Here is a 9,054-nt window from a genome sequence, read left to right on the forward strand (position 1 = left end):
CTTCCTGCATGGGAATGGGGTGCAGAGAGGTGTGGGTGCTCCTGCCCAGGTGAGCCAGGGCTGAGCACAGGGACATGGCTGCTGCCTGAGCCAGCCCAGGGAGCCTCACTGAGACCTTGGCCTGGGAGAGGGGAGCGGAGCTGCAAAACCAAAGGTGGAAAAGCGTCCGTGGGACTTTGGAGATGGCTTTTCCACATCCTTCCTCCTGCAGTGGGTACCACATCCCTTCCACTCCCGTGCTGGGCATCCCATCGCACCGGGGCTGTGATGCTGGGCAAGATCAGCCATCCTGCCTGGCTGCTGAGCATCCCACCTCGGGGCCGAGCATCCCCCCGGATGCGTGCACCTCCTTCCCCCGAGCCGGGCATCCCACCCGGCTGCTGAGCATCCTCTCTCGGGGCACGGAGCCCCGCAGCCCGGTGCCGTCCCTCATGTGGCCACATGTGCGGGTGGCTGTCGCGGGCTGTCCCCGGAGCCGCCCGGCCCGGCCCGGCGCTGTTTACTGCTTCACCCAGCGCTTCCTGGGCTGGTGGCTGAAAATAGATATTTTTAACCTTTTAAAAATAGAAAGTCTCGCAGAACAGCAGCTCCTGTTTTTTCCATTCCCTTCTCGTTTCTTCTCAGGGCGACGGAACCCGAGCCGGGGGCGGCGGGACGCGGCCCCGTAAACAGGCTCCGCGAAAGGGGCACCGGGGACAGCACACGTGTGCCTGGAGCGCGAAAAGAAAGGTAAGAGAAAGAGGGAGAGAAAAAAAAAATCAACTAGAAAGGCCGGCCACTTTTCACACGGAGCCTTATTTGGTATTTTCATGAAAAGTTATATCTTCACACTGTAAAAAACGCCACTTATTACTCATGCTTTACTAGGTAAGTGTGTTTTCCTTGGCAGCCGGCGCTCTGGGGTTTTTTTTTCTCACTTCACTACTGCCGTACACGCTATTTCGAAGGTTTCATTAGTTTCTCCATCGGAGCTGGCGCTGCTGCCGCTGTCTGAGGCCGGGCTGTTAAAGCCGGCCCAGACACAGCCGCTGTTTGTTCGGCACCTCGGGGCTGTGAAACCCCAGCGCGGGGCCGCGGGGACGCGGCTGTCACCGCTGTCACCTGCCCTCCGTGCCGCGCTGGGGCAGCGCTGTCCCCTGTCACAGAGCAGGGGTGCCACGCCATCCCCTGGTGGCTGCAGGTGCCTGGATGTCACCCGACCCCATGAAACGCATCCGTGTCACCCCCTCCTCGTGACCTCTGTGCAGAGCGGCGTGCCACCCTCTCCCTGCTGTCACTGCGGTGTCACACTGTCCCCACACCTGTGGGTGTCACCAATGCCCGTGCACTGCCTCTGCGTGGGCATCAGCCAGCCCCTGCGCCGTGCCACCACTGTGGGCAGCCACCACCTCGTCCTCGGGGTCACACCCAGGGCCATCAGTCTGTCCCCACGGCTGCGACATGCCCGTGGGTGTCCCAGGCTCCCTGCACACACACGGATGGCACTTTGTCCCCAAGGTTGTGACATGCCCGTGGGTGTCCCAGGCTCCCTGCACACACACGGATGTCCCCAGGGCTGTGACATGCCCGCGGGTGTGCCCGTGTCCCAGGGTCCCTGAACACACACGGATGGCACTTTGTCCCCAAGGCTGTGACATGCCTGTGGCTGTCCCAGCGTCCCTGCACACACACGGATGTCCCCAGGGCTGTGACATGCCCGCGCGTGTGCCCGTGTCCCAGGCTCCCTGAACACACACAGGTGTCACTTTGTCCCCAGGGCTGTGACATGCCCGCGCGTGTGCCCGGGGTGTCCCCTGCAGCCCCCTGGTTCCCCGCTGGGGACAGCGGGCGGTGTCGCAGCCCCGTGGCCGCTGCCGCCCCCGGGCCGCCTGGCCGCGCTCCCCAGCCGCTCTCAAAGCCAGCTTTGTGTTTCACAGCCAGGCCCTCGCTTGGCACACGATTTTAATTAGAGTCTGGTTACACGGCTCGGCAGATGTGGAATGTATTTCTTAGCCCAGGTGGAATAAATCTATTGCCATAAAAACCAACCCCCCCCGTTATTAAACTCTCCCTTCTAAATAGCCCAGTATTGAGATGCACAGCCCCCCGCTCCCCCGCCCGCTCCCCCTCAATGCAAAGCCTTTTCTAAGTGCTTAATGAGCTTTAATTTTATTATATTCCCTGCCTGCATGCAACCGGCTTCTGGTGCTGGCGCGGGCTCCGGCTCCCGGCCCCTCTGCCAGGGGTGCAGGGGCTGGTCAGCCCCGGGCCGGGGCCTTGGGGTGCCCACGGGGGCTGCTCGGGCTGGGGACACCCATCGTGGCATCCCCGGGGACAGGGGACAGCTCCCCGCAGCTGGAGCCCGTGGGACCGAGGTCCCGGTCACCGCAGGGACAGCTCTGCCCTTGGCGGGTCCCTTGTGGTGCCTGGGATGTCCTGGGGATGGCACAGGGTGCGGGGCAGTGCCAGGGCCCAGGTGACAGGGGCTGTGTGCCCGGGATGTCCCAGGGATGGCACAGGGTGCGGGGCAGTGCCAGGCCCCAGGTGACAGGGGCTGTGTGCCCGGGATGTCCTGGGGATGGCACAGGGTGCGGGGCAGTGCCAGGCCCCAGGTGACAGGGGCTGTGTGCCCGGGATGTCCTGGGGATGGCACAGGGTGCGGGGCAGTGCCAGGGCCCAGGTGACAGGGGCTGTGTGCCCAGGATGTCCCCGGGGATGGCACAGGGTGCGGGGCAGTGCCAGGCCCCAGGTGACAGGGGCTGTGTGCCCGGGATGTCCTGGGGATGGCACAGAGGGTGCGGGGCAGTGCCAGGGCCCAGGTGACAGGGGCTGTGTGCCCGGGATGTCCCAGCGATGGCACAGGGTGCGGGGCAGTGCCAGGGCCCAGGTGACAGGGGCTGTGTGCCCGGGATGTCCCAGGGATGGCACAGAGGGTGTGGGGCAGTGCCAGGGCCCTGGTGACAGGGGCTGTGTGCCCGGGATGTCCCGGCGCTGGCACAGGGTGCAGGGCAGTGCCAGGCCCCAGGTGACAGGAGCTGTGTGCCCGGGATGTCCTGGGGATGGCACAGGGTGCGGGGCAGTGCCAGGCCCAGGTGACAGGGGCTGTGTGCCCGGGATGTCCCGGGGATGGCACAGGGTGCGGGGCAGTGCCAGGGCCCAGGTGACAGGGGCTGTGTGCCCAGGATGTCCCCGGGGATGGCACAGGGTGCGGGGCAGTGCCAGGGCCCAGGTGACAGGGGCTGTGTGCCCGGGATGTCCCAGGGATGGCACAGAGGGTGTGGGGCAGTGCCAGGGCCCAGGTGACAGGGGCTGTGTGCCCGGGATGTCCCAGCGATGGCACAGGGTGTGGGGCAGTGCCAGGGCCCAGGTGACAGGGGCTGTGTGCCCGGATGTCCCGGGATGGCACAGAGGGTACGGGGCAGTGCCAGGGCCCAGGTGAGAGGGGCTGTGTGCCCAGGATGTCCCAGGGATGGCACACAGGGTACGGGGCAGTGCCAGGCCCCAGGTGACAGGGGCTGTGTGCCCAGGATGTCCCAGCGATGGCACAGGGTACGGGGCAGTGCCAGGGCCCAGGTGAGAGGGGCTGTGTGCCCGGGATGTCCCTGGGATGGCACAGGGTGCGGGGCAGTGCCAGGGCCCAGGTGACAGGGGCTGTGTGCCCGGGATGTCCCGGGGATGGCACAGGGTGCGGGCAGTGCCAGGCCCCAGTGACAGGGCTGTGTGCCGGATGTCCAGCAATGGCACAGGGTGCGGGGCAGTGCCAGGGCCCAGGTGACAGGGGCTGTGTGCCCGGGATGTCCCGGGGATGGCACAGGGTACAGGGCAGTGCCAGGCCCCAGTGACAGGGGCTGTGTGCCTGGGATGTCCCAGGGATGGCACAGGGTGCGGGCAGTGCCAGGGCCCAGGTGACAGGGGCTGTGTGCCCGGGATGTCCCGGGGATGGCACAGGTGCAGGGCAGTGCCAGGCCCAGGTGACAGGGGCTGTGTGCCCGGGATGTCCCCGGGGATGGCACAGGTGCGGGCAGTGCAGGGCCCTGGTGACAGGGCTGTGTGCCCGGGATGTCCTGGGGATGGCACAGGGTGCGGGGCAGTGCCAGGCCCCAGGTGACAGGGGCTGTGTGCCCGGGATGTCCCAGGGATGGCACAGGGTGTGGGGCAGTGCCAGGGCCCAGGTGACAGGGGCTGTGTGCCCGGGATGTCCTGGGGATGGCACAGAGGGTGAGGCTCCATCGCTCTGAGCAGTGCCATGGCCAGCGATGGCAAATTCAAAACTCACTGCCGGGGGAAAACCCAGCCAGGAAGCAGCAGCTGCTTCCCAAGAGCCCATCGCTCCCTGCCGGGACCAGGGCTGCACAGGGGAGAGGCTCTGCCCTGCTGGCATCAAAGCGAGGACCAGAGACCAGGGCAGAGCTTTGTCACCCACCTCAGCGCTCTGCTGAGCCTCCCAAATAGCTCCAGGATGTCTGAAAACTGAAACAAGGAGAGGGGGAAAAGAGGAGGACATGGGAGAGGAGCACACACAGAGTCCATCCCATAGGATCACTGAGATGTCATTTCGCACAACTCTTCCACGGGCATCCCCCGCTGCACCCTCCCTACCCAGGGTGTTTGAAGAACAAAATGCCAGGATTTGTGCCTGCAGGAGGTTCCTCCTCCCTCCCCACACCTCGGGGAAAGGGAATAAAGCCGCAGGCCGTGCGAGGAGCGGAGCCTGAGCCCTGCGCACAATTCCCAGCTGGGAGCCTTGGCCGTGGGCTCCCCCAGGGCTGTTCCCCCAGCTGCCTCTCCTCTGGCTGGGAATGGGCAGCCCCTCGTGTGCCAAGGAGCTGAGGATGACGTTATCCCCTCGCAGGGCAGGTGTGGGGAGCACGGCTGCTCCCTGGGTGCAGAGCCCCAGGGCCGTGGGGGACCAGCCCCACCATGAACAGGGACCCCAGGCTGGGGGACAGCAGCACCTTGAGCTGTCCTGGAGCCCCGAGCAGGGATCAGGCTGCTCTGCTGCTGCAATCTCCAGAGGAAAGAGCTGGGAGCCAGAGCTGAGCTGAGGAAAACACAGCTTCTGTGATCTCACAGAGGAAATGAACAGCTAGAAAGGGTTAAATTGCCATTTCAAAGGCACAGCCTTCCTCAAAATCCCTTTGGATGAATAACCCTGGCCTGGCCCTTTTTGGGGAACAGGGTCAGCCTGGGCCAGCATTGGGTGAGGCTGATCCAGAAATCCCACGCCAGTCCTGTGACCTCTTGCTTGTTAGCAGGTCAACACAACCTGGAGAGTTTGCCCTGGGAACTTTGGGTGTCCCTCACAGGCTGGGGCTGCTTAGATGAAGGGCCAAATTTTATTCATCTCTAATCAAGCTTTGTGTTCTTGTTGGTAAGTCACACTCAGCTCCAAAGGCCAATAATCCATGCTGGAAGGCAGCACAGCCCTCTGCAGCTTTCCCTGGCCCCCTCTTGGCCCAGGGGGTGATGGCTGGTGATGCAGGCACTGGAAGCTCCAGCCCCTGTGGAACTGGCCCTTCCTGACCCCAGGGAAGCTGGGGGGGCAGAACAGTGTGCAGCTCCCCTCCGTGCCTGCCCAGGCCATCCCGGCCCCCCTGTGCCCTGGGGAGGAGCAGGACCCACGCTGGTGTCTGTGTCACCTCTCAGGAGTGCTCAAAGCACCCGGGAAGGGGATCAGTGTTTGCACTCATTTTCCAGGGCCCATCTTCCTGCACAGAGCAGGAGCCGGGAGCCTGATGGGGTCTGGGGGAGCCCCCTGGGTCCCTCTGCAGCCCCCTGCCAAATGCAGCCCTCAGTGAGCACAGCTCCCCTCTCCCAGGCTTTCCTGTGAACGCTGCGCCCTCCAGCACTCAGCACCAAGCTAAAAACAGCTGTATGGACAGGTGGGGTGAAAAAAAAATTAAACCCCAAATTCTGGGCTGTTTGGATAGACACTGACACTGCAGGTGATGCTGTGGGAACACCTGCCTACGTTTCCCATCTAGACAGTTTTCTTGGAGACCTGCCTGCCCACCCCTTTTGGACCTGTGGGTTTAATGCCTGGTGTTTCCCCTTGCCTGGAGGCTGGAGGATGCATTGCTGGGGTTATCCTGGAGTTCATCCCTGCGTGGGGCTCTGTTCCATGGGGTGTGTGTCTGTTTGGGGGTCTGATGCCATGGGGCATGGCAAGGGAAGCTGCCAGTCCTCACCACTCAGCCCCAAAGCTGGAAGAGGAGCCAAGAGATGTGGCCAAGCTCTCTTTCCCTGCCCCTTGTCCCGGTATCTAACGGTCCATCGGGATTATTTGCACTGTCCGTGCAGCTGGGAGGCAAAAGGAGGTGTCTGGGCCAAGCAGTCCTCCTTACTTCATTTTCAACTGTTTGCAAAGCCCCTGATCAGACGACCCAGATGGTGCTAAATGGCCATGAAGGACCATTAGACAGTGGGTTATTGTCGTGCTCCTTGAGTTAGATAGTTGTGATGGGCCTGAACTAATTAATTTCTACCCAAAAAAGTAGCACTGAATCATGGTCCTTTGGCAGCACTGGTGAGAAGGAGTTGTAATCAAGTTTTGGCTTTATCCAGCCTGTACAAACAGGGAACTCTGCTGGAGCCACACACTTCCATGGCCACGGAACAGGGGAGCAAGGAAAGCCACGCAGAGGTTCAGCCAGAGTGATCTCCTCATCCCACGGGGCAGGAGAGCCTTGGGACAATCCAGCAGCTCCTCTGTGCCCTGGCTCTGTCCTGCCCCCCCTCTGGAATGCCCACATTTGGGAAATTTGGGGATGGGCCCGGGCCAGGCCTCCTGCAGGAGGAGAGGCCTCTGGGGCCGCACTCTGCCATGCCAGCCGCGTCTCCTCCGTCCCTCCTTTGGCTCCAGCTGCCACCTCCGAGGGTTTCCCTGCTTTTCTCATCACCCCCTTCTCAGCACCAGCCTTCCAGGAAGCCAGGGGCCTTTGCCAGTGTCCTGACTTGCTGGCACAGCTTCTCTCTGCAGGGATTTCTTTGTTTCCTCATCCTGGGGGTGTCGAGCTTCGACAAGGCTGGAGACAGGGAAATGTGATCCCGTTCCCCCAGCAGGGCTTGGACACCCTGCCAGATTAGGTACATCCTGAGCTGCTCCTGCATCCCAGAAGGTGAAGGAACAGGAGAAAAGTGTGATTACAGACACATTTCTGTGTGAGAAGAGACAGGAAACGTTAGGACTGTTTAGTCTGGAGGGGAGGCAGGTCTGTGGTGGCGCAAGAACAGCCTGAGAGCCCTGCAGCACTGACAGTCCTCTGCTTCCTCCATTTCTTGTCCCAAAAAAAGAAAAGGATGTGCAGAGGAGAGTGGATGCAGGAAAATGTTCTCCCAGTAGGTCTCAATGGAGAGATTTTAAGGGAAATCCCATCCTTTTGGGGAGAAATCCCTCCCTTTGACTGGGGAAGGGTGATACAAGAACACACATCCCAATTCATTGGGAGATGCCTAAAAATGCAAACCAACTCCAGAGTTGAGGGCTTCCCACAGGACCCTGGGAGCAGCACCAGCCCCTCTCTGGTGTGGATTTCCCCTGGGACTGCCCAGGCTGAGCAGAGTCTGTCCCTGTGGGCAGCAGGACTCCAGCAGGCACCACCAGGAAGGGGAAACATGAAGGTGAAAGTGGATGTTTTTCATGCCTGAAACCCCCATGCAATGGAAAAGAGCCGGGCCAAGGAAGTGAGTGTAGCTGGCAATTATATAGACATATAGTTTGGAGAAGTGTTTTGACTAACCTGATAATGCAGCATGGAATAGCACGGCTCTGATGTAAAAAAGCCCTGAGACCCCAGAGGTGGAGCCAAGATTTTCAGTGGTGACTTGCCATCCATCCCAGAGCACACAGCCACGGGGGCATTCTGACTGGATGGGACCCCGGGAGCTCCCTGGTCCAACCTCTGTCTCCAGGCAGGGATAACTGGAGTTCCATCAGGGTGTTCAGGGCTGTGCCCAGGATAAGGCTGGTTTCTGCAAGGATGGGTCGCTCCTCCCTCCCTCCCTCCCTCCCTCGGTGCCAGTTCCAGCTTTTCTGAAGGGGAGAAGGTTTTTGGCATGTCTTCCAGCTGAACCAGGTCCTGCCGGTGCTGGGGACCCAAACAGGACCCAGTGCCCAGAGCTCTCTGCAGAGACCGGGGGTGTCTCAGCACGGCTGCACCAGCCAGGGGAGATCTGGGGCTCAAACACATCGCAGCAGGGCACAGAGCATGGCAGGAGGGCTGGCACACACACAGCTCCCAGGGAAAGAGCAGCAGGAGCTCTGAGTCCTGCAGGACCCGCAGCAGCACCGCCCCACGCCCCTGGCTGGGAGCTGGGGAGACTGGAAAGGTCTTTTCCAGCCCCAACAATTCCAGGCTTCCATCGCGGCCTCCTCTGCAGCCGCAGCCGGGCTGCCCCTCGCCCGCAGACGTGCACCCGGTGGGAGGTGGCAGTGCCGGGGCGCGGTGTCGCCGTGTCCCCGCGTCCACCCCGCTCGCAGCCCGGGGTCCCGCCGGGCCGTGCCTGCGCACGGACGGACGCACGGACACGGACGCACGGCGAGCCAGGCGCTGGCTTCTGCCCCGCGGCTGCTGATCCGATTAAAATGGTTAATCCCAGCGGTGCCCCCTCGCAGGGGAGAGCAGGCTCCTGGCAGGGCTGGCTGGGCATCCTGGGATCACTGACACTGCCGCAGGCAATGCTCGCTGCATTCCCGCAGCTCCATCCCGCCTGCAGCCCGTCGCAGTCCCGGTGCCTGGCACAGCCCCTGTCTCCGGCAGCGCTGCTGTGTGTGCGGCGCTGAGCTGGCTGTGCCTGGGCTCGGGGTCCTGGCCCAGCTGGGAGTGCCCCGGAGGTCTGGCTGTGCCTGTCCTGGCCCCAGGACAGCCCGCATGGGCTCAGGTATCCTGTGGGTACCTGCAGGAGCCTCGCCTGGCCCAGGCAGAGCAGAATTTGTGCGGCTTCCCTCCCAGCACAAGCACTCCAAACGCCTCCAGTGCTGGTAAATGAGCACAAATTGGCCCCGGGCTCAGCTCCAGTTAGATCACACCAGGGCCACTAGGGTAATTGGGCTGCCAAGGAGGGGCCAGAGCACTG

Source organism: Zonotrichia leucophrys, chromosome 1, assembly GCF_028769735.1.
Source record: "Zonotrichia leucophrys gambelii isolate GWCS_2022_RI chromosome 1, RI_Zleu_2.0, whole genome shotgun sequence".
Classification (NCBI taxonomy): domain Eukaryota; kingdom Metazoa; phylum Chordata; class Aves; order Passeriformes; family Passerellidae; genus Zonotrichia; species Zonotrichia leucophrys.